The 27,156-nt window shown below is 40.2% G+C and overlaps 1 long non-coding RNA gene across 2 annotated transcripts in view; it reads right to left on the bottom strand.

The window, feature by feature from the left end:
- LOC309531359 overlaps window positions 1-9,035 on the bottom strand; it is a 90,626-nt gene extending 81,591 nt beyond the window's left edge. The window contains exon 1 of one of the 2 annotated variants that reach the window (XR_014219246.1): window positions 8,486-9,035. This is a non-coding gene — a long non-coding RNA (uncharacterized lncRNA). The remainder of the gene's footprint in view (window positions 1-8,485) is intronic. The other variant, XR_014219247.1, reaches the window with a different exon arrangement.
- Window positions 9,036-27,156: the final 18,121 nt, after the last annotated feature.

Genomic DNA, 27,156 nt, shown 5'->3' with positions numbered 1-27,156 from the left:
AAATAGGAGACCATGCGACACAGGGACAAGTGCAATCTCTCTCCCGTGTTTTTGTCTCTCTCCCGTGTTTGTTTGTTTGTTTGTTTTTATCTTAACAGGTGGGCCCTCGAGCGCACGCCGTGCAGCATTGCCGTGCCGATTCATCAGCTCCAGGCTGGCATAGCATATGGGTGAAAGAGTGGAAACGTGATCCACTTGCACCTAAGTGGCGTGGACCTTACACCGTCTTGCTCTCTACTCCAACAGCGGTGAAGGTAGCTGAGGTGACCCCCCTGGATTCATCACTCCCGTTTGAAGAAGTCCGAAGGCAGTTGGACGTGCAAAGGTGACCCCTCTAATCCTTTAAAACTGACTCTCTCCAAAAACCCCTGTATCTAGCCCTACGGGGAACGGGCTGGGTCACGGGCGACATTAGACGACCGGCCTGCTGCAGCCACAACACTGGAAGCTGGCTGACCTGCGCACGCCTGAAGCTTGAGGAGCGTCTGAACCAGAGACTGTGAGCGGAAAGATTCTCTTATACAATTGATTGACTGCCCCCTTGTGGAACAATTATCAGAGATATTACACATTGGGGATCCTTGGGATATATGTTTTGGTCTTGGTGGTTCCCCATTTCTGTCACTGGGGGAATTATATTGGGACTGATATTTATTTGCTATCACAATAAGGTAATCTTTTGTGAAAGGAATGCATATGCTAGACATCAACATGATTTTATTATTAATCCTGATCCCTTGGGAAGGGGAAGGGTCCTTGAATCTGACCAAATTTGCTAAATATGGATTCCGCTATGACCACAATATGTGGGTAGGTTTAGCTGAAATGGTAGCCAATGTTGCAAATAGGACCAATTGCCTTGTTTGCTCTCTTGGGCCAGATGATTCAGAGGGAGGTATGCCCTTATTACTAATACCATTAAATGCCATTGGTAGGGTAAGCGAAATGCCACACCACACAGAAGTACAGAATTTCCCCGGATGGAACTCAACTAAACCATTACGAGTTATACCTGTATAAGGGGAATTCTGTGTACATAAATCATCAGATGCAGCTGATTCTACTATGATAGGCTCTTCTCATTGTCACTATACCTGGGATAATATTAAGAATACCTGGGCAAACGGTACTACCTATCGAACTCGGAATGCCTTGCCCTGTGCACCTTCTTTTATTCATGCATGGAAAGTGGTATGAAACATAACTGTGACAGAAAAAGGCAATCTAACATACTGCACTGTGAACTCTATACCCCTTTTGATACTTTGCCTTATGCACTCCACATACCAAAACCCTCAGACCCGATGGTTGTGGTGGATATGTGGAGAATGGGCATACAAGAAACTCCCTTCCAAATGGAGTGGGACTTGTTTCCTGGGATGGGGGTTTTACCACCAGTGTGGATTATGCCCACTAGTTCAGCAAAGCAAACACGAAGAAACGCTGATATTTCTCATATAGCAGGAGGAAGTACCCAAAGTTGGAGCGGTACTGATGATTGGCCACCAGAGCGCATTATAGCCTATTATGATCCTGCCTCCTGGAATCCTGGTGAGCCCATACAAGGGGCACGGGATCCTATTTATAATCTAAACAGAATAATTCGATTGCAAGCAGTAGTGGGACTTATTGCATAACAGCTGGATGAAAGTAGAGCCGTCATTTTGCAGCTGTAAATGGGAATGGATTATGTACTTGCCAAGCAGGGAGCCCTATGTGGAGTCTTGAACTTGACAGGGAATGCCTGTTGCTTTAACATTTCAGATAATGGTGAGGCAATCCGTGTGTTGGCCACAAAGAAGGAGAGTATAGCACATGTCCCAGTACAAACATGGGAAGGATGGGATATGGGATGGCTCACCAATTGGTTACCTAAAAGGGATACTATTGTCTTGCTTGTTTTTCTTGACAGTAGTAGTGATGGTTTTATGTTTGATGCCATGTATCATTTCATGTTTTAGAAGTACAATTAGCAAGATGATTTCGAATGAAACTCTACCTCATATCATGGCCCTATACAGAGCTTTAACTCAGGAATATGATGAAGTTCAAGCTATCAAGGACTCTTGGTGGCAAGGTCCTTGAGCTTGAAAGGGGGGAATGTGGCATCTGAATATAGACTGCATTTTTAATCAAGGCATATATTGGCTTATATCTTGATCAGGTTCCTAAATTAAATGGGCTTAGATTTTCAAAAGTATTCATGCCAGGCAGACCAACTGCTTAAGAAAACACTGACAGTGTATTCTTTCTAGACAAAGGGGCCCCCCTTTGATTTATAGCAGAAAACAATTCTCAAAGTCGTAAAAGCTGGAATTACAGACTGAGAGTGTAAAAAAGGGCAGAGACCAAACATAATAAAACCGTTAAACTTGAGCCACAGGACAAAAGGCCAAGAGCACATGGCTGGCTAGAGAAGGGGGGGGGGGAGTGTAAAAAGGGGAAGAGGCTTTTTCTCCTATTTTATTTTGAGGCTGTAAACTGTTTCTTCCTTTTTACTTTGAGGAAGTTTATCCTTCTAAAAAGCTATCTATGTTATGTATTAAATATATTGTCTTAAATGTAATTATGCAAAGGATTTAAGAAATGCTAGATTTCATATAGTTGTATTTAGCCCCCCTTGTCAGACAAGAGACGCCAAACGAGCCCGCATGACAAATGGTTGTCAGACCTTTGTTTAAAGACCTCCAAAAGGAGATATTTCATTGATGATGCATGAGAATATGAACCCAAGGTCTCTGACATCTGTTCAAGATAAAATTTTAAAATTATTAACCATCTGTTTTGGAGGGCAAGGAAGGCAAGAGGTGAGCTGGTAATTAAGATTCCTTGTTGAGACACATGTAAGATATATTACTACTTATTTGTCATTTATAGATGTAACAATATATAGCTCTTTGTGTTCCATATAAGGACAGGAGGATATGGGTGTATCTTTTAGAATTAATTATAGCAATCAGCCAATAGGAAATCCAACCAGGCTGATTGAACAGAGGCAGCCACAGGAGGAGCAAAGGGGGCTGGATTAAGGGAATATAAGTGCTGGCCATAATGGCAGGAGGCCAGGCCAGAGCTTGGTAACTATATACCACTGTGCCTCTTATTTATTTGTCTGACAAATAAATTATTTTTTTAAATTTCTCTGTTGCTGCGTTGAATATTTCATTCCAGCTAAGCGTTAACCACAAGCAGGATGCTACAGAAGAAGGCCCAACGATAACAGAGTGGAGATTAAAATTAACGGAATATGCGGAGTTAGATAAATTAACAGGGAAAATTAGATATATGAAGGATCAAAAATTTATAGATGACTGGGGAAAATTTGCGGACTATCTGGAGAACAAATTTTTAGTAAATACAACGCTAGTAGGATTTAAAGAGGCACTGTAAAACACCAAGAAGTATTGCTTATGGAAAACAATGTTTGAAAGATGGTATTAATGGCAGTACGAAAGAATGGAATGCGCTATAAAGAGAGAAATACGAATGAATGTCAAGGACGTTGAAGGAAGTCCAAAAGTATGAGATGTATGAAACACGGATTTAATGTATATATATGGAAAGACTAATAAAATCTTTTAAAAATGCAAAAAAAAAAAAGAGTAAAACACAAGAGTAAAACATGGAAACACACTAGACTGCTATGATTTACTATTACATGTTGCTTGAGTTGGCTTAAATGCAAGGTGGTGGGTGGCGTAAGATGACAAAATACTGACGTGGTCTAGATTTCCAGGAAAATGAAGCTCTTAGTAAAGTACCAGAAGATATATCCATAATCCTTTTTTCCCGTTACATACAGTTTCAGTTTGGGATTAATGTTCTGTGTCCAGAGGAAGGACTGGTACTTGTTTCACACAAAGAACATTTTTTTAAAATAAAAAGGTTGAATTTACACTTGTAATGGAAGGGCTCTTTCCCTTTGCAGAGGAAAGCAAAATTCAAAGGGGGGGGGGCTCTGATAGAGGAAGCCATTTTTCACTCTTTCCGCTTCTACCCTGTAATCCAGAGCATCACCTCATGCAGTTGTGGAGAGCCCCCCCCCCCCAGTCCACTGGAGCAGGTTTTTTGGAAGGAAATAGTAAAAGAAATATGCAAAAATTGCATTACTCCCACCCTTTCCTCCAGCATTAGACGCAAGCCTCTATCGAACCTAATATGTCTTACAAAACCAGAAATATAAATTTGATGCTATTCTTAACAAAGCAAGTGAATTGTTCCCCATTAAGAGACTTTACTGATAATTATGCTAGCCTAGTAAAAAACAAAACAAAAACAGGCATGGATGCAATCTGGCAAAAGAAAAAGAAAACTCTGGTTTCTCTTCAGATCATATTTCTATTAGACAAAATCAAGTCATTCTGGGATGAATATGCAGCAGCCAGTATGTAACTCTATACTCTGGGAATTAGCCACCTAGATAAAGGCATTTCTATAGTATTGATAACTTTAGTATTTGAGGGCTCATAAATAAATGCTGGTGGCACTGTCTAGACCTTAGCTAAGTTTAAGGACAACTGGTTTTCTGAATTAGTCAAGTATAAAATAAAATGTTCATAATCACAACTGACTAAGACAAATCAAGCTTGAATTCTGTGAGACATAATTGTACAAAATACCTCAATAGGCCCAATTCACCTTTATTGTTCGATGCCAGAAATCCATTGGAACTAAAACAAATTATAGCTAGTTCTCACACTTATCATCATACATTTGTTCAACAAGTTAACTAGAAATTTCTAAGAATGCTTTTGTTCATTAATTTTCGATTTAAAACCATTTAATTTACATAAGAAAAAGAAGTATCACTGGGATCCAGCTTGCTCAATCTGATCCCTTTTCTTTGTGCAACTTAGCCATAAATAAATGAAGCCACAGATAATAAAGCTTCAAAAAGAAAAAGATGATTTACTTAACTGCCGGTAGCAGAATGACTCCCCAGAGGTCTTTATAAATAATATACTGTATTTTTCCGTGTATAACACGCCCTCCTATTTTGGAGGCTCAGAATTAGAACATGGGGGGAAGATTGCCCCCGTGTATAAGACTACCCCCCCTTTTTAACATATATTTTTAGGGGGGGAAAACTAGTCTTATACGCAGAAAAATACGGTAACTATTTTTCTCTCAGTGTTCTTCTGCAACAGTGTGCTTTACTTTGGACATCTTTCTCCAAATACCATTCACACACGGCATTGTTTATATATCTTTGACTATACAGTACAACTCTCATTGAAGAGCCCGAATGCCTCTTTGGGATGCCTCCTAGAGGATATTGTGGCAGCTTTTTTTTCGGACCAGAAAGTACTAATTGTTACAGAGCAGTGGTATCCTGAAAAATTTGTTTATAACAGAATGCTCCATAAACAAATGGCAATAAATGTCAATAATGACTCTCATACAAAGGAAAAGCAAGAAACCTATGAAAAAATGTGAGTCAAAGCAGCATATTATATTCAAGTACCAACATAAAACATGGGGGAGAGCCTTTAAAAGGCATGATCATAAAACATCTAGGTTATTCTAAAGTTGTCATGATCTTACACATAAAATATATACCAAATCAATAAAGGAAAAATATACCATCAGTAGAGTAACCAAACCATCAGTGTGGACTACACTGGGGATTGCCTTTTTTTGGTGCTGTGGGGAGTTAGGTGTGGGGGAGAAAAAGAGGCTGAGGCGATACCTGATCATATAAAGTCATAGTAGGTAGGTCTTATGTAGAAGGCAACTACTTCATCATTCCTCAAGTGGAGTTTATCTTAGCCACAGAGCCCCCCCCCCCACGAGATAATAAGTCAAACCCTTCTGGGTGTGAACACTTATATGGTAACAGCAACATGTAGCAATAATAATCCCCATACCTAGGGTGGTTCATCACTATTCTAGTAACAAAGAACATTCAGGGACGCTTTGCTATCTTTTTGAATTTGAGTACAAATAACCCAGAATAACATACCCATGCCTTAATATGCATAGAAGTGGTGACAGGGCAATGATTGGAACATTGCTTAAAAGAATTTTGCTTTAAAAAAACAACCCCAAACCTGACTACATGCACCATTTCCTGCCTGCACAGTTATGTAAAACAGAAAATAGAATAGAATAAACTCTCAGACATATCTCATCTAGTCTGCATCTCAGCTTTTACTGGAACACTCTGCTTTTCTAAGGATAGAAACATGAAATCCCAAAGGGAAATGTCTAGCATTCTCAGTAGGTGGTCAATGAGACACAGCGTAATGAAATATGTACATGAAGCGTAATACTAGCTCCATCAGCCGAACAAAGACACGGTGATTGGCAGTGATTGAAGCAATTGCTTCAACACTTATGCCTTAAGTGATAAGTGCACTGATGATACTATTTCCAAAATGATGAACCAAGTTATTGATGCAATGATTTTTACAAGAAATTCAGCTTTGAGAGAGTGAGAGTCTTTAAATAGTAAGCATTTCCTTCCTATATTCAAGCTGCATTGTCATCCACATTATTAAGAAGGAAGGTCATGCAAATAATTGCAGGAAAAGGAAGAGTAAATTGCTGAGGGGAATGGAAAAGGGCGCACTTTTTTTTGGTCCATTTTCTTTCCACTACCACCATTCCAGTTCTTCTTTCCCTTACAATCTATTCAGTGATGAAAGAAAATCACTCACTTTGACACCAAAATTAATTGGAAGGTTTTGGCATCCCAGTACATGTAGTATTGGACCCATAATTTTTAAAAATGAATTTTCATGGAGGGAGGGGGTGCATGAACTCAAAAGTACACTTTAAAATTATGCAGAAGGACATTTAAAGCTACATTTTAAATAAGTAGATGTGCATAATTAAGCTTTTAATGAAACATTTATTTTAATAGTAATCTAAAGAAACTTGGTACAGTGGTACCTTGAGTTAAGAACTTAATTCGTTCTGGAGGTCTGTTCCTAACCTGAAGCACTTCTTTAGCTAATGGGGCCTCCTGCTGCTTCCGCGCCGCCTCCACTGCACGATTTCTGTTCTCATCCTGAAGCAAAGTTCTTAACCTGAGGTAATATTTCTGGGTTAGCGGAGTCTGTAACCTGAAGTGTATGTAACCTGAGGTACCACTGTATTTAAGAATTAGCTAACAATGTACACAACTCAGAAAGTTACTTTGGTGTTGCTGCTGTTTTAACAAAATCCTGCTCAGCATAAATCTCTGGAACAGGCTGGTATTGTCTCCTGTCTCTGGACAACAGCAGGCCAAGAATTATTATTATTATTTATTAAATTTGTATACCGCCCTATACCCACAGGTTTCAGGACAGTATACAACATAAAATGACAATATAAAAACACAAAATTCATAATAAACACAAGAACAAGAACAACCCAATAACCCACAACCCATAACACACTGCACCATTCTCATTCCGAGGTATGTTTCACCACGTATTAACTATCTGTGTTGTCATACTTGTTCATGTGTCATCCAGCATAATATGACACACGGTCATGCAATTATTTCCGTTTGCGAGTGTGCTGAGAGAGTTGCTGCCAGAAGATTTTGCCCCATGCCAAAAGTTATGGGCAACAGCAGGCAAAGACACAAACACTGAACGTCCTACATCACTCCAAAGTGAAGCAGCACTTCAGAAATTTCTTGCCACTGTTTGTCTGGTTCATCTGCAAATATGCCACCTTTCTCTTTAAAGACTCGGGCACACAGCATCGATCCTGCCTTCATAAATTCTGTGACTGTGCAGATAGAAGATCTCAGACAGCAGACCTTGCCTTGCACTAGGTTCCACCAGGACTCTGAAATGAACTTCCCCTACCAGTCAGTCATGGTTGAGAAACTGGAGTTTGAATGGATTAAAAAAAAACAACCCAAAAAAACTTTCCCTCAGATCCATCTGCAGGAGAGTCCCCTGATCAGACACAAACTGTGGGACAGATACTAAAACATAAGGCACTACTTGCCAACAGGGAAGCCATGCTTACCCACAGTGGCTGGTCAGATGGGCAGGGTATAAGAAATTTGTTGTTGTTGTTGTTGTTTAGTCCAGGATAATAAGCAAGTACTATCCTATATTTCACACACACACCCACTACAAAAAAACCCCACAGCCTCCTATCACCTACACTTGGATTATACAAAAAGTAGCAAGTCTTCCTGGGATGAATGGTTCAAACTTCCTTCAGTTTCAGCTCTTAACTAGATAAAGCTCTAACAAATAGCAGCAGACTTTCCCAAGCCAAAGTCTTCTTCCAACTCAGGACTTTGAATATCCTTTTGCTTCCCCAACCTTCCTAACCCAAAAAAGCAGGATTGCTGGGGAAAGGGGTTGGTCCCTGCAGAGCTGCCCTGGTGGGAAATGCGAGTTCCTGACTCAGGGTTCTAGCATATTCTAGAATAAATTTGAAAACAGTCACAAATCTATTTTGCTGTTCCCGCCATGTGGATTTGAAAGACCTCCCCCCCCCCCAAGATAATAACTAGGCAAATAGGGCTTACCCTTTAAAACAAGGTAGGCCAGGCCTGCCCTGAAATCCTCTTCTTCAGCTCTTCAGCAGCTCTTAATCAAAATGGCTTCCAAAGCCTTGGGTTGCTTTCTCTCTCTCCCCACCCCAATTTACACACCTGCTCTTAAAAGCCTTGGAGCTCCTTAAAGTAACAGGCCTAATTAAGCCACTTCTGTACTATTTGATTGATTTCTTCTGTTTCAGTGCCACGTTTCTTTCAAATGAACCCCCAAGTGACTTACAAACAATAAATAACAATAACATGATAGGACATCACAAACCCTGCATAAATCGTACAGAATAATTAACAAATCGTCAACAAAACAATTGCAATCTATAAAACACTGTTAACATATCAACAACTACAAAATAAGCTAAACAATTCATGTTGGTTACATAGGCTTAAAAGAAGGGTGTCAGGTGCTAGATTACATTGTCTGGAGGAAAACACAAAACAGGATCTAGCATGTTCAGTGTTTTCCCCAAATGCAAACCCGGGCCAGGAAGAATGAAAAGGGCACCAAGGAGGGGGATTCATGTGGTCTGCATGGGATTTCCCTCACATGTTACAGTATATGCTTATAAAAAAAAATGCCCTGCCTGTTTCTGCTCTCCTTGCAATCCTTTTGGCAGCAAAGGGGGGCAAGCATGAAGCATATAATTTTACAGTGGCAGACAGGAGGACCCAGAGTCCTGTCAGCTGGCAGCTCTTTGTGTTGACGAAGAAGGAAAGCAAGCTTTCCACTCAGCTAAGGCATTTCTGCCATATGGACAGTCTCCCCGACCCTCTCAGGCCAAGGGCTAGCATATGTATGCTGCCTTCAGCTACTGGGGATATTCCCTCGCAGCTAACGCATGCACATAGGAACAGCTTGTGGCCAAGGAACATTTGGGGGATTTGTCAGGGAGCTTGTTTTGAGTCCCACACACTATTTTTCTGCAAGGAGACTTTACCATCTGCAGAGACTTTCTTTTGTTCTTTCTTGGTTGCCTGGAAAGACACCCTTTATATCCACAGGCTAGCATTTAACTTTGCTATTAGAGGGGTTACTGAGGCCTAAGTGTGGTTAGTCAGGCTTTTACACTGCTTTCCCATCCAGGATGCAATATAAACTACTGTTTATACAGTACAGCTTCACAAGGAAATAACATAATTCACTTTTATTTATGCTAATATGAAACAAAGAGAAACAGTGTGCCATAAAGACTAGTGTTGCATTTAACTATGTAAATTAACTGGGGGGAAACTCTGACAAATAACTTAATTGCCTTGTTTTAGAGCTCACCTGACACATCCTTAATATTAATCTGATGTTTTCAACAAAACAGTAGAGTATTTGCATTTTATTGTGTGCATTCATATAGTGTTATGAAAATTAGCCAAGTAGCATTCTTCTTATTCTACTAATTTCCCTGCAATCCCAGGTTTATATGGAGTTTTTCTCCATGGGTCATTTCACACACAACACAGTATTCTGGGAATCATTTTGAGTAGAGGTAATCTCCAGTGCAATACATACAAGTGGTTACAGTCATAGCCAGTAAAATATTCTTATTTTAATTGCAAGAACTTACCATCTACTTTAAAAACAGAACAGTACCCAAATGGAAAAGACCCAAAACATTACAATAAGAAAAAATGCAAGCAGTGGTACCTCGGGTTACAGACGCTTCAGGTTACAGACTCCGCTAACCCAGAAATAGTACCTCGGGTTAAGAAGAACTTTGGTTCAGGATGAGAACAGAAATCGCATGGTTGTGGTGCAGTGACAGCAGGAGGCCCCATTAGCTAAAGTGGTACCTCAGGTTAAGAACAGTTTCAGGTTAAGAATGGACCTCCAGAACGAATTAAGTTCTTAACCCAAGGTACCACTGTAGTTTAGGTCAGGACTGTCCAACATGTGGTCCTCAAGGGCTTTTGGGGCAGCCCTTGACAACATTTGACATCCCCTCCCCAGCCCTCAAGTTGCCATCCCAAAGCCAGGTAAACGAGACGCTGGGCTTTGCTGGGCTTTGGGAAGGAGATCAGGGAACTCTAAGACCCTGCCAGAGCCTCTCAGCTCATCTGGCTGTGGGAAGGCAGCGAGAGGGCTGGAGGGGGCGGGGCATAAAATATTGGCCTCGCCTCCCCTCACCCGTGCAACAAGGCAATGTGCAGCCTGCCGCTAACATGTCAAAATATATTCTTCCGGTGCACTTGGTATGAAAAGTTGGGTTGCCCTGATTTAGGTAATTTACAGACAGCCTAGATATTGAGCATTAATCCTGATTTATTTGCACAAAGTTTGTGGGAAAGTTAGATGGCTCCATTGAGCATTCTTTCCGATTTGTTTGCATTCTCCTTATGGCAACAAGTCTGATTTGCGGGGGAAGTGGGTATGTTGTGCAAGACTTCCAAATCAACTTTAATAGCACAGCCTGAATTTGCTGCTTTGTGACTGAAACCCAACCAAAAATAGAATTCTGAAAGTTCCTGAATATAGATCATTGCATAATTTCTTTGGGGAGATTTGGGGTAGAAGGATTCAGAGATTAATCTTTACCCATTTTAGAAATAATTTATCTTTGTCAAGTTTATCTGAAATATTTCCTGATTATCATCAGGAATGTGCATTAGTTACAGTCTTTAATCACAAAATTAATCAGCCATTTTATTTACTGCATTCCCCCTTTTCTTATAACTCGACATATCTTTTTCAATAATCAAGGCAAGTGAGGATATAGAAGGGACATATTGCAGAACAAGGTGAATTATTAGGAAAGCTTTCTCTTATTCCCTAAAAGAGCAAAATTCTAATATAGTTAGGGACAAGACACAATGTAGAATGGTATGCTGTGGTTGTGGCTATTTAGGTGGCAGATCACAAAAGACACAGTGGATTTTTAACTAGTTTTTTAATTCTAGGTGAAATGAACTCTAAAGCACAGCAATAGCTTTCTCACAGTGTAAAGAGAAAGAAATAGCGAGGACTAAAGGACATCAAATCAAGATTCAGGAGAGCTTTGCACAATCCTATGTTGTAATGACAGCTTAAAATTTTGGTAGGTTGATGAATTCTGAGATTGGATTTAAACCTCTTTAATTTGGCTTGCGGGTATTTAATCTCTTAACTTTGAATTCTTAATCAAAACTCAAAGCAGATCTTTAATCTTATATGTAGCAAATAGAAGATTAGAGACCCATGACCTGCCTCTAGTACACAGCTGCTTTGCTCCCCTTTCTTCCTTTCCAGCAAGAGCAAATATAAATGATCGGAGCAGGAAGGGATTATAGGAAAGCGTGTATGTTAAATGGTCAGATTCTCTTTCATCCAATATATATGTTCTTGTGCCTTCCCTCCCTCTGTCACCCCAAAGGATGAAATCCACTACAAGAGTGAGAGAGAGTTCATGTGTATTTTTATAATATTAAAAGAAAGCCATTCCACTTTTAGAACGAGACCAGTATCAAATTCTTGAATATGTCTTATTTCAAACTCCTTTGTGTCTCTCAAAATCAAGCAAACAGCACAGACGACTTAAAACAGTTAAAACAAAAACACCACCAGAAACAAGTGATGGCAAAACCACATCTAGATTACAGATGTTGAACCTGTGGCTTTCCAGGTGGTGATGGACTACAATTCCCATCATCCTTGATCATTGGTCATACTGACAGGGGCTTTCCAGGTGGTGATGGACTACAATTCCCATCATCCTTGATTATTGGTCATACTGACAGGGGCCAGTGGAAGTTGGAGTCCAACAACAATTGGAGGGCCAACAGTTCCCCACTCCTAGACTTAAAACGATCTAATAGTAATACAAATTTCCTTACCTTAAGGAGCCCTAGGAACTGTAGTTCTTTAAGGAGAGGACTATCAACTTCCCATTCTCAGCGCCTCACAAAACTGCAATTTTCAAGATTCTGGGAGAGAAGGCATGACAACAGAAACAATATACCTTTGGAGTATGGATATGTTTTTATTAGTACAGCTGAACTCTAAAAAGCAATACACAAACCCACAGGATCGAAGATAAGATGCTCAAACCACCAAGTCTGAAAAGTGGCTTTCTGTGGCATGAGAGCCTGGAGCTTGGAAAAACGCTGAATACATAATGCTTTCCACTGAAGGTTAGTGGACTACGGCTTTATGGTGCCCCATCTCCAGTGCCCATCTTCTGGTCTACCTCTCAGCCAGGCTGAAATGCAAGACAAAAGTTATGGTCTTAAGAAAAAGGTATGACCAATAACGCTAATAGTTTATTAATATATGGGCCTCTCGTTCTAAACTTCGGCTTAGGGTGAAGACAGGCAGACATTCTAGCTCTCTTCAGTCATTATGTTTTATTCCATTAAATTCCAGTTCCATTAAATTCAGTAGTGCTTACTTCTGATTAGACTGATTAGGATTGTACTGGGGGTCTTCTCCCCCTCCAACTTTACATTTATTTCTAGTATATTTAAGTGTTCTTAAATAATTGAAAATAATAAGCCATCTCCAGAGACTCTTGCCAACTTTCATCAAAAGCTACAATATATGACAGAATAATTAATTTCTTTTTCTTGCCATAAATAGAATCTAAATATATTTTGGGGGATTTAAAAAATAATATTAACTGAATGAAATAGTTTTCTGAATTCTGTCACAACGTTTTGCAAAGCATTTGCCCAAGGTAATTCACATAATCCATAGATTTTCAGCAGACAGTATTCCTTCACTTGAGAGAGATAACTCAGAAATGAGATGCCCATCACTCGACAAATATCCTTCAGGAATACTAGCAAAATCTCCTCATGGCCAAGCAAGCTGAGTGATACAGAAGAACTGCTAAGTTTTGAAAAGGGCCTGTTACACTCACAGCCACAAGGCAATGTTCTATTATGTCTAGCACAAAAAGTCTACTGCCTTAAAGCTATATAAACGTAACACTTTTAATGTAGCCAGCTGCTAGATGGACAATCAGATTCCCTTAAAAATATCAGATGGGTAATATTAATTCAGGGAAGGCTGCAACAAACAGAAATTATAAACATGGGTATGGCTATTTAAAAGTTATGTTGATGGATTCCTTTCATCTAAATCCATGTTTGGAATAATTAAGCATTCCTATAATATACTTACGTACTTGATGTTCCATGCAGTAATGGATACAGTAGCTGTAATAAATGACAGTATGTTTCTTAATCCCTTCTGTTCATGATTGCTATATATCTTCCTAAAAAAAGTAGTCTCCGCATGTTATTATGGGGCAGATTTTATGTAAACAGAAGTAGATTTTTAAGCCATATTATTGCTGGGATCTTTGCACCGAAGGAACATTTGGGCTTCTGTGTTTGTTAGCTCTAAACCACAATTTATTTGCTTAACATTCACATATGCTGATGTAAATTTATTAAGACCTAATGAGAGCCAAACTAGACTATTCTTTGGTGGTCTGTCAAGAATTAACTTTAGCTACAGCTTGTGGTTTATCTGGAGCAAGATAAACCACAAGTTCAGGTTCAGATGGATGGCTAAGCCAGACCACCTTTTAGCTACAGGTAGCATAGCAGGATGGCTTGGGGAGAATCAAAGCAGCCACTATTTCTACTGCGAGTAGCTGCATGCTCACACATTCGTGCTTAGCTATGGCTGCCAAGTGATGGCAGTGGGGCTGGCTTGGGATCTGGTGAATTTGGGGCTGTTTCAGTCCCTGTTTCAGTCCTTCCTCACCCTGCTTTGTGGCCTTCCATAGACTACCATAACTGGGAATACCACCTCCTCTCTTTTTGGCAGGCAAAACAGAGAGCTCCACATTGGAGGAGTGTTGGCATCACTCTGTGGGTGGAAGACAGAGGAGCTGTTTTGGATTACAGTCTGTGATGTGGGACACTTTGAAAGAGATGCCTATTTTGTGGAATGTGTAGGACAACACTTGTGATGATCTGGGTCATGATATGAGAAAACAAAGGCCCTGAGGCTTGGCTTTTCCTTTCGTTTGGACATACTGAACCATTCCCTTGCCTTTCGACCTTCCCAAAGATTTCGGAAACTAGGCATTCTACGTGGCATCCTCATCACCATATGATTCAACCTTGGGCAACAACAAACATCAAGCTAAAGGTTGTCCCCAGCCATGTACTGCAGTTTACTTGATATGCTTGATCTTCATCAGAAATTTTAAAATGGAGGATGGTGTTGTTAAGAACTTGGAAATCCACAATGTGTACCTTGTGGGCTGCGGTGAGGTAAATTATGTAGGCCTGCTATAGCAGTACCTCTACTCTAAAGGCACCTGCAGGAAGCTAGTCTCCAGAGCCACTTGTACCTACTTTTGTAATTGTATTTATTTTCTACAGTAAGTGGCTGCTTGACTCACTTCTGATTGTGCTCATCTATCCTTTTGTTGCATCAAAGCAAAGTAGAAACAGGTGAACTGTGGAGATGGGGTGAGGAACAACCTATTTACTTTGTTTGTTTGTTTGTACAGGGATTTATACCCTGCTCTTTAGTAAAATTCATTCTATAATTGTAAGCAAATAGCCAGCCTACCTGATTTGTTCTGCTTCCCAGGCTTATAGATAAAATTGAGTGTGATGTTAATGTAATGCTATTTAAAACAGAACACATTAAAAACAAAGGACATTCATTATTTACATAAACCCATGGCTTATTGCACATGCATTAATTATATTCACAAGACTTGGCAGGGCAAGATTACCACTTAATGTTTGTCATGCTTTCAGCTCATTAAATAGCTTTTACAAGGGGAAACAATATATCTGGCAATTTTGCTTCATTCTAACAGAAAAAGCATATACTACAAAATGTGAAAAATTGATCAAATACATGTCATTCTTCAGTAAGAGAAGTGTTGCTTGATTTGGCTGAGATTTTTCCATTTTCACAACATCTTGCCCAGGCTGTCCCCATGCTCAACAGTCCACATCTCCTTCCTCCAGTTCTGTCTTCCTCACATTGCCTGGGCTTGCATTTCCATCCTCTAGATCCCTCCTCTCCTGGGATATCCATGCTGTAGTTTTTACCGCCACCTTTCTGTGGCCAAGTGAAGTGCAGTGTGACGAGATCTTTACAATTTTATATATGATAGAGATATTGTTGAGATACTTAAGGGTCTGGCTCCCCAGAGGGAAGAAGCAGGTGATATGTTCCCCTGGGTGTGTGAAGTCCCCTTTTGTGGCAAAAGTCAGTTTATTTTGTGGAGGTCCTGCCTGCCTGGCAATATTGGTTAGGTTGGCCTCAACTGGAGCCAGGGCTTTCTCGGCCGCGGCTCCAATCTGGTGGAACGCTCTGTCACAAGAGACTAGGGCCCTGCAGGACCTGACATCCTTCCGCAGGGCCTGCAAGACAGAGCTGTTCCACCAGGCCTTTTGTCAGGGCGCAGCCTGACCCCCTCCTCTGGCAATCTGCACAAAATTTTGCTTGATGGTTGCCATTAATTTGATTTTAATTTGATTTAATTAATTTTATAATGAATGTTTTAGATTGTTGGACTATTTTGATTGTTGTTAGCCGCCCTGAGCCCAGCTTCGGCTGGGGAGGGCGGGATATAAATAAAATTTATTATTATTATTATTGTGAGAGAACTCAGCAAAACAGGTGCCCTGAATGACAATTTTAAGTACTTAGCTTGTTTACCTTTAGTGTAAGAGTAGGGAAATCTCAGGCCCAGGGGTGCAGCGTGGCCCTTCAGATATCTCTTTCTCTGGTCCTCAGGGTTCTCCCCGGGCCCCACCCTTCCTCAACTCCACCTCCTAGTCTACCCAGTTTAGCACACACATCTGATTGGGTTGCCTCAACCACTCTGGGGGGCTCCCAACAAAAATACAGGAAAAACAACATCAAACATTAAAAGCTTCCCAAAACAGGGCTGCCTCCAGATGTCTAGGAAAAATTATATAGTTGTATAATTATTTGACATCTATTGGGAGGGTACTCCACAGGGCAGGTGCAACTACCCATAATGCCTTCTGTCTGGTTTTCTGTAGTTTCACTTCACGCAGTAAGGGGATCACCAGAAGGCCCTCAGATGGGACAGGGAGCAACATCTAGAAAAGTTTCCCGATCTCTGCTCTGGAGCCTCTCTTTGGATAAGAGAGAAAGAGAACAGATGGATTGAACGGATGGAATCTGGGGATCTGCTTGCTTTCTACAGCTATCCATATGGACACAGATCAGCCCAGGTGAACTGCTGGAAAGCAGGTTGTTCAACTGAAACAGATTCTAAGATAGCCTTTTGAACCCAGGACAAAATTATATACATGAAAAATTCTGCTGGGGCCCTGGCAGCTCATTGGATCTCCATCATGCATTACAAAGTAAGATTCTTTTGGCATTTTCTGGGCAGAAAGAAAAAAGCCTTGAGGTAGGCTTCAGATAGAAAGGGATTGTCCTTGGCCAAAACAGTGTCTCATTAAATTCCAACTGAATTATATTTGTTTTTATGAGTCCACTATACTAGCCACAACCTGTTCTGTAAATCACACTGTGAGAATTTCTCTCTCTCTCAGTGTGAGTTTTACTACTCATCTGTTTCAGTTCCTGCCTTTAATTCACAAGCATGATTTGACATAATTGGTAATAGGGAGCATATGCTGAAATAAGTATATTTTTCGCAGATGCATTTGTACTTACTGTTTTGTTTAGTCAGAGAGAACTTTTTATTTACACTGGAAATTGTCAATATCCTTGAAAGGAAAAGAAGACTCACAGATGGGTGCTTTCCCTCCTGCTTTGGAAGCAACAATTTCCTAGTCTTGTCATTTAAAAAGCAAATAAATATGTGCATATCAGTACAATGAGCAGAAGAGTTAATTGTCAAATTCTATTCCCATTTATGTTAATGGGATTATTTGGGAAGACTAGGTGACCTTGAGGATTACCACTTCTTCATATAAACATCTGAGAAATTTACAACTGTTTCTTATAATCCAGCATAGAGGAAATAAGTAACATAATAGTGCATGCAATCCCATGCTTACCCAAGAATAAGTACACTGAACTCAATGGCACTTACTTCTGGGCAGACATATGTAGGACTGTGTTATAAATTGGTGTGTGTGTGTGTGTGTGTGTGTTTGGTCCAGCACAAGGAGCAGGCAACTACATTGGAATTGATGTGCTGTCTAGTTTTATTGCTTAGTTTCATCAGTGTTTCAGTTATAAATGGCTATTTACAGAGTTTTATGCCTAGTAATAAACATTTGCTATCAGCTGAAAGGCAGCCAACATTTAGATTGGAAATGATATATTTCTTGTAAATCAGATGGTCTTTGGAGAGGGGAATGGGAATGTTTGAGCCAGGCACAGAAGAGAACTATGGGGATTGTTTACCTCTTGTCCGTAGGAGGCAACAGGGTGGTGGTGGGGGACACCAAAAGAAAGTTTACAGATGTGGCGAGGAATACAGAAGGCCCTCTTCTGAAGATCTGGAACACATATAGGGCAGGGACCATTGGTCATGCTGGCTGGAGCTGTCGGGAGTTGGGAATCCAACAACATTTGGAGGGCCACAGGTTCTCCATTCCTGATACAGGAGATGGTTCCGATAACCTGAGCTACTTTTATACTAGCCAATTGCTTTTTTTTGGTCCACTCACTCCCTACTGATCATATATAGAGGGTGTTGTCAGCAAACCATTGTTCTTTTGTTTTGTTCCTTTTTAGATCTAATGCATTCGGACTGGAGGGAAAACCCTGAAACACTGCAGCCTCAGCGATTCTATTTACTGCTGACTCTCCCTTCCACAGACTTCCTTATTGTGATGAAACACAAGTACTGCGAACACTTAATGCTTTTTGTTTTTTCGCTACATTCCTTAGTTTCAACTGAGGTGGGACAGGGCATGCATGGGCCTTGTGTTGAGTCAGAGAGCTCTGCACAGCCTTCACAGGCCCACTGAAAGTGGGAGAGTGTCCCTCCCTTCTATTAGTCATGTTGATGGTTGAATTGTGAGGTTTTGAAAGCAGCAAGAGGCTGTGCTGATTTATAAGACTCAAAGTTGAATTTTTAATATTGAAGAAAGGTTAGTAAGGAGGAAAACATGACAGAAGTGTGTACAGTTATGCACAGAATGGGGAAAGTGAAAAAATAATGTTTTCCCTTCCTTTCTCATAATATTAGAAAGCAAGATCTTCCAATAAAGGTGGGTGTTGGGCAGAGAGGCAAATGCAGAATTAATTCCTACAAGTTGTAGCAATGGCCTCTTGGATGCCTTTAAAAGGGTGAGGGATAAATTTATGGAGTATAAGACTATCAATACCTAGTAGCCTTATGGCTATGTACTACAGCAGTATATCTCTGAATCCCTGTTGTTTTTCTGGTGGCCATAACCCCACCTCTCCACATACATACACATAACAATACTCCAGAACAATGCCAGGTTTGAGGCATTTGAGGTAGATGCAAAACATCTGCTAGGCTGACATTACAGTTGCTGCTGCTGAGAAAACTGATGTTTACACTTAGCTCCACCTACTTGTTGAAGTAATTCTCTGCCACCCAAAGAAAATTTAGCAACGTTGCACCGCAGTACAGTTTTAAGTGGCAATTTTTGCTCAGATCTAAGCATAAAACCCTTGCTGCTTTCAAAGCTTTATGGCTTTCAAAGCTTTATTCTATAAGAGAGTGGAAGGGGAAAAGCCCCTTCTCTTGCACTAAGCTTTGGAGTTCAGAAATAAGAAGCCCTGTGCATTCTGTAACCCAGAGCACTAAGATGTGTAAAAAGTGCTGATGGACAACAGTACTTGTGTTCTAGCACTAAAAGGAAGATTGTCTTCCCCCCACTCACCCCCACTCCATCTTAGAGGGGTCTCATCAAATGGCCTTCCTCATACTTCACTGTGTGGGTGGGCCTTGTCAGATGTTAACGAAGTGGCCATGTGTCTTACTTTACAGAAGAGAGCCCTCTGTTTAAGGAGTCCTCTATATGAAGCAACCGGGGTGGTTTAAAGATAATTAAAACTAGGAGGTGTCTTATAGTTGCTCACCAACAGCACCTGAACCACAGAATGAGCAGGTACTCAAGTCACCTGGGTACAGTCTTCCTCCCTATGGCATTTCTATTAAGTTATAGTACTTACAGTGGTACCTTGGTTTGCGAACTTAATCCTTTCCAGAAGTCCGTTCTTAAACCAAAGCTTTCTTAAACCAAGGCATGCTTTCCCGTAGCAGCAGGGGACTCAATTTACAAATGAAACACACTCAACAGAAAGCGAAACACATTCTTATTCCAAGGCAAAGTTCATAAACCAAAACACCTACTTGCGGATTTGCAGCGTTCTTAATCCAAGTTGTTCATAAACTAAGCTGTTCTTAAACCACGGTACCACTGTATTTCAAAATCTGTATCTATACTAATTTTAACCTGTATTAGTGTTTTAACTTTTGATTTTCTTGCTTTATCTTTTTGTAAACCACTTCGAGGTTTCTTACAATCAAGCAGTGTATAAATTTTATGAAAAAAGTAAACATACATACATATAAATCATCACATGTATGTTTTATGCAGCTGTGTCTCCTTTTTGGTGATGTTTAAATGGCCACCCTGGCTATTAACAGAAATGTTGTACATTATCAAGTGCAGTAGTAGTAGTGGTAGTAATAATAATAATAATAATAATAATAATAATAATAATAATAATAATTCATTTATACCCCAGCCACTCTGGGCAGCTTCCAACAAAATATTAAAAATACAATAAAACATCAAACATTTAAAACTTCCCTAAACAGTGTGGAACAGCCATTTTTTAAAACTCTATTTACAGCCAAGAGTAGAAGAGTAATATCTGAGCAACACCAAGGAATTCCTAGTGTAGGAAGTGATTCTGGTCCCCAGCCATTTGGGACTTTAAAGCTCATCACCAGCAGTTCCAATTTTCCCTGGGGGTGCTCTCACAGTTGCTGAAGCAGTTGTAGCTGTGGGATCACACACTCCCAATAAATCTAACTGAGAGAAAGATTAAGTCATATCAAAGAGCAAATATTTATGTGTTCTCCAAAGGGTGGTCAGAAAGAAAGAAAGAAAGAAAGAAAGAAAGAAAGAAAGAAAGAAGGTTTCTCCTTAATTCAATATTTAAAGTAGCACAATGTGGTGTAGGATTTTCATATAATTCTTCTATGATCAAAGTCTTTACTCAAATAGAATCTCTATGGGAAGATTCCCAAAAGTACTTGCTATATGCCTATAGTAATCTCCAAACCTTGAACCCGTACCCCATATTATGACAACACATTGACAACACACCTACACAAGAGCTGCGCTAGAAGAATTCTTTACATATTGCCTTGAGTTGCATTTGAAATGAATGAAACCTTTGTAATGAACTCCAAAGCTTCTCACTCCCCTTTATTGGCTTACTCCTAATGCAATCAAAATTAACATCACTCACGCTAAATCTGCAAAAGAAAACACAGATTAACATTGAACAGTAATTATTTGCTCAATGCCAGATGGAGGAGTATAAGCTTAATTTTGTTTTCTCAAATTAATAAAGCTCACACACACATTACATCTGTTGGGCTATCAAAATTCCAAACAAGGGGATGTCATGAAGAAATAAATTTCAGCATGTGAAAATAACCCGTGTAATGTAACAGAAAGGTGGAGTAGACACTTTGGGATTCTATGTCAAGAAGTGTGTAAAAACCCAGGCAGTCTTAATAGTTAAATGTTGCTGCCCATTTGTTAGAATCCCAAAAATGGAAGAGCTACAACCGACAATTAAAGAATGGCTAGTTAAAATTTGGAAAGTGGTGGAAATGAGAAACCCAGAGCTTTGTTTTGATTGTGGGATGGAAGACAAAATTTATAAGTAAATGGCTCCTGTTGATGGAATGTATGAAAAATAGATAGACTATGTATGAAAAATAGTACTATATATGAAAAATAGTACTATGTATGAAAAATAGATATACTATGTAGATATGGATATACCATGATGATATACTATGAATAGATATACTATGATGGAGAGATATCACTGTTTGGTAAGAGCATACTGTCAGAACAGTATGGATTTTATTGACATTGAGTATAAGTATGTGAGAGATAGTGTGAGAGGGATGTAAATGCGGTACATTTCTTGCAGAAAGGGAATAAAACGATTGATAAGCATTTAGTGAAAGAAGGAGTGAGTTTGTAATTCTGAGTATTTTTCATTTTTTGTATATCACCTTTCTGAGTCTAGAGTTTAAGAATGAATCAGTCTCCAGACACTTTATTTTGGCATTTCATTCAACAAATCACACATGCAGAGCTATTCGAGGCTATACATACATTAACAATGGTTATGATTAATAAAGGGGTATCCAGTTGGAACCTTTTCGGGGTTAAGGAACCAGTCAGTTTCATAATAGAATTATGCCCTGCGAGATTTAATACCACACAACTGTGATTTTCCTTTGAACTTCATTCTTTGATATCATTTTTAAATCCTTAAACTTGCCTTAACAGCAGATGCAATGGGTGGTTTGAAATGATACATTTAATGAGCTAACATTAGCAAGCAGGCAACAATGGGGCAAGGTTTATTTTTCTTCTGGAAGAGATTGCTGTCAGCTGATACTGTTTTTTACCCCACTAAGCAGTCATGCTTCCTTAATTGGGAAGGTAAACTATTTAACTTGAGAGCATAATCTCCCCTCTGGTACTCTTTTTCATAGACTGGACATTCTGTGGTTGGACTGAGGGCTATCGTGTTCAGAGTGCACTTATGTGTAACTCCCCGATTCATATAAAATGATTACCTAAGATAGCTATTGGGTGCCTGTGGCGAGGAATCTACTGTACTGAGTCTACTGACAGGGCCTGAGTTGAAGAGTGCTGCCCACCCTGTCCATAGCTGCCAACTGTTATCAGCACTGGCAATGAGACCATGTCCACCACCAACACCTGAGGGCACTGCAGGTAAGGTGGCGCAAGACGGATTCCATGGCACACACTGCTCTATCTTCCAAGAGCATGAGACTCTTAATCCCTTGGTCATGGGGTTGGGCAAAAGATTGCTGCACTGCAGAGGGTTGGACTACGATTCTGTGAAGTCATTTTGAATCATTTAGAAATACTGCAGACTAAAACAGAGCCCTATTGTTCATCATCTGATTGCCTCCGTTTTTGTGTCCTGCTTTCCTAAAGGCAGCATGCTATGCTTAAAAGTCATTAAATCTAATTCGGAAGGCTCAGAAAGTCATACCTGGGACTTCTAATTTTGGATACTGCATTATTCAATGTGATTATGACTTTGCTTCTACATGAAGCCTGCTTAATTGCCAAGTTCATGAATTAATTCTCTGTTTGCGATTTAATACCTCTATCCTTTTGATTTAGTTAGCAGCATGGACTAAGCACCGGGCTAGTGCTGCAGGCAGTGTGCAAGAGACTGCTGCCATCTTCTGTTCAAAGTTGGCAAGTGACAGCAACCATCTTTGGAATAAACCTCAATTATACCAAGTCAAGGCATGCACATCATGCATGCGCACTCACCCAACAAGTTTATGTAAAAATGACTTTCCCTCTAACATTTTAGGCTTTGCTGATAGAGAAAATATATGCCAAAATGGGCTGGATAACTTAAGCACCTACTCACACATTATACTGCCCAGATTAAGCATAACATGAATGAGACGAAAATGGCAGAAAGTCACGCATCTGAACCAACCTTTGGCCTGGAACCTAACAGTTGTGTACCATGATGGCTTTGCAGTAGTGCAGGTGTGGGGAACCTTTGGCCCTTCGAAAATTGCTTTGATTTGTAGGTCTTACTGACTTATATTTAAAAGGAGTTGCTGAACTACAACTCCCATCAGCCCCAGCAAGCTTGGCTGGTGGTCAGGGATGGCGGGATCTGAAGTTCAACAACATCTGCAGGGCCAAAGACCCCCACACTTTCTGCTCATACAAGGCAGGGCATCCCGTTATAACTGATTCCTCCCCACCAGCTTCAGCCATCTGTGCTACATCTCCCTCAGGCAGCGGCAGAGGGTAGCTCAGCCCTCAGCAGCAGTTTCCCAGGGGCACAGGGCCTGGTTGTGTATGTTGCGGGGAGAATTAGTGGAAACTGGTTGCACAAAGGAAGTGCTTTGTTTTTTTGTTGTTTTTTAAAAAATAATATTTCTTAATTTTTCAACAGTTTAAACACAACACTACAAAAAACCAAAAAAAACCAATACAATACAATACAACACAAAAAACACTACAAAACACTAACACAAACAACTAACAAAACAAAACAAAAACCATTTAAAACACAATCCAATTTCAATATCTTATCTTTCATTCACTTATTTCCACGACCTCCTCACACCTCCCTTTTTGTATTCCACTTCTATTAATTGTTTCAGCAATTCCTTTCCATCTTCCTCTGTTTTCTATCCTATAATTATCTTAACACATTCTAACCTTATTTTTCCCTTTAATACTCTATTAATCTATCTATACTTAATTCCTTATAACATTTCTACTAAAGCCATATAACTTCATTCCAACATTTTTCTAACATTCATTAATTTTACAGTATTTCTGTAAATAGTCTTTAAACCTTTTCCAGTCTTCTTCCACCGATTCTTCTCCCTGGTCTCGGATTCTGCCAGTCATTTCCGCCAGTTCCATATAGTCCATCAACTTCATCTGCCATTCATCCTGGGTGGGTAAATCTTGTGTCTTCCAATACTTCGCGATGAGTATTCTAGCTGCTGTTGTTGCATACATAAAAAAGTTCTATCCTTCTTTGGCACCAATTGGCCGACCATGACCAGGAGAAAGGCCTCTGGTTTCTTCAGAAAAGTATATTTAAATATCTTTTTCATTTCGTTATAAATCATCTCCCAGAATGTCTTAATCCTTGGGCATGTCCACCAAAGGTGAAAAAATGTACCTTCAGTCTCATTACATTTCCAACATTTATTGTCGGGCAAATACCTGTGGTCCATAACTGTTCCCAGTCAACCATCATTATGTTATGTCCAACATCTTGTGCCCATTTAATCATAGCTGATTTCACCGTTTCATCCTGAGTATTCCATTTCAACAGCAAGTTATACATTCTTGACAAATTCTTAATTTTTGGATCCAACAATTCTGTTTCCAATTTTGATTTTTCCACCTGGAAACCAACTTTTTTGTCCAAATTGTAAGCCTCCATTATTTGGTAATAATGGAGCCAATCTTGCACTTTGTTTTTCAATTTTTCAAAGCTCTGCAATTTTATTCTGTCTCCATCTTGTTCCAAAATTTCCCAGTATTTCGGCCATTTGGCCTCCATATTGAGTTTTTTCTGTGCCTTCGCTTCCATTGGTGCACGAAGGAAGTGCTTTGTGCTAGCACAAAGCCATCACTAATAACGGCTGAGTACAGGCGCTGTGGGTAAAAGCCTCAGCGCCTAGGGCTTGCCGATCGAAAGGTCGGCGGTTCGAATCCCCGCGGCGGGGTGCGCTCCCGTTGTTCGGTCCCAGCGCCTGCCAACCTAGCAGTTCGAAAGCACCCTCGGGTGCAAGTAGATAAATAGGGACCGCTTACTAGCGGGAAGGTAAACGGCGTTTCCGTGTGCGGCTCTGGCTCGCCAGAGCAGCGATGTCACGCTGGCCACGTGACCCGGAAGTGTCTCCGGACAGCGCTGGCCCCCGGCCTCTTGAGTGAGATGGGCGCACAACCCCAGAGTCTGTCAAGACTGGCCCGTACGGGCAGGGGTACCTTTACCTTTACCTTTACAAAACCCTTCCCCCCCTTTTTTTTTGAAGTAAAGCTAAATTTAGACAATCTTTATAGGGAACTTGTCATAGTCATGGAGACACAAATGTGGCATTAAATCAAAGCTCTGCCCTGCTGTAGCCCCAGCCAGCATAGTTCCAGAGTTATGTGATGTCACCTCAGGAGCAGCTTGGGGGGTGGGGGTAAAATGCTGCAGAAGAAGAGAGGAGACAGGGAAACCCCACTGAACAACCATCAAGCCTTACACTACAGCAGCCTACTTCTGGGCTCAGGTTGGTGTTATGGCCCAGTGTCAGAATATCTCAAGGATCACCCCTGCCCTGTGCAAAAACTTTATTCTACTCCCAAGGCCTTTGCCTGGGTCCCTCAGCCATCAAATTAACCATAAACATTACTCAAATTAGTTGTGGAGGCAGCCAACATACGGAACAGTCTTCAAACAGAGGCACAGTGGCCTTTGTTTAGACAAGCAGGAACCATTTTCCTTTCACCAGGCTTTTCAGATTACTGCTTCTTACTCATCTGTTAGATTGTCACTGTTGATGCTTTTAAACACTTTTCACATTTGTTAAAACTACCAATTTGTACTTTGTTTTATTGTGCCTCTGTAAGCTGCCTTGAAAAATTCATTTAGTTTAAGCAAGTTCAGGCCAAGAGCTTCCACAGAAACTGCCAACCATCATAATCTTCTTCTTCTACTACTACTACTATTCAAATTCAACAGAGCACTATTTCAATATGAAACCAGATTAAGAACAGCAATAAAAAGGATTTAATCAGGTGCTGAAAAGTTATTGATTTCAGACCCAGCTGTACCTACCTGAGGAAAATCCCCTTCAACTGGGCTCACCAACAGCTTGGAATGTGGAGAGTTAAATCAGGAGAGTTAAATTAGCTGTAGAAATACAAAGATGGCAGCTGCCTGGATATTTCAATGGGAAATTTTAGGTTACTTGTAAGCAACCCTGGACTTGTATACTGAAAGGTGGATCTGAAATAGTTGTGACTGAATAAACAAATATCCTTAACTGGTCTGCAACTTTTTTTTTTTTAATAGTCTTCATTTTCCCTCAATGAGTGAACTGTTGAAATATACTGAGAATAAGGGCTTCTGCAGACATATCTTAATGTTTAAAAAAGCTCATGTGGGTAAATGCTAACCTTGAGGTGTCCTCATGATGGTCCCAAGCTGTTCAGAGGGAACCTACAGCCTTCCAGATGTTGCTCAACTACAATCCCAGTGGCCCTTGATAACAGGTGAGCTGCTGGGGTCTTGCAACATCTGAAAGGTCAGGGATTGCTCACAGCTATCCTAGAGGTAGGTATGAGGGAGAAATTAATTCCATTCATTTTGTACATCGGCCTACTTTATTAACTTCTTGAACCAAAATACAGCTATGTATTTGCACTTCTCCAAATTTTGTAATGCGGTTTTCCAGTGAAAATAATAAACAAATCTTATGCAAAACTGCATACAAAAACCATCTGCTACCGAACCAGTTTCAAGGTCCTGAATGACTAAGCAAAAGGGTGGGTGCATGGAGGGCAAGTTGTAAGCAACCACAATTTGTGACATTGCACAACATTGTTACAGATCGGGGACACATCTGTTGAGCCATGACTCAATTTCCCAAATTTGTAGAGTTTGAGCTAACGTGATACCCTTAACTTTGGTCACAAATAAGTTTTGTTTTGTTTTGTTTTTAATCAATGCATTTACCAGGTTTTGAAAAAGGAGATGCCTTGTGGCTCTCCTTCTTGCACTGACTCTGCCTTCTTGCAAATTGGGAAGAAAGAAAGAAAGAAAGATAGATAGATAGATATGCTATGTTGTACTTGAGGCAAAAGAGTAACAATAAAATCAAGAAACTGACTTGCTGACGTCAAGGTCAAGCAAGAAAATTGAGTGATATGAGACATTTCACTGTAAAATCTTAGCAAATTGATACTGACTGCATGAAGTCTATATA

Source organism: Podarcis vaucheri, assembly GCF_965113315.1.
Source record: "Podarcis vaucheri genome assembly, chromosome: 4".
Taxonomy (NCBI): Eukaryota; Metazoa; Chordata; class Lepidosauria; order Squamata; family Lacertidae; genus Podarcis; species Podarcis vaucheri.
The sequence above is the reverse complement of the archived record's forward strand: the minus strand, read 5'-3'. Positions and strand labels throughout refer to the sequence as shown.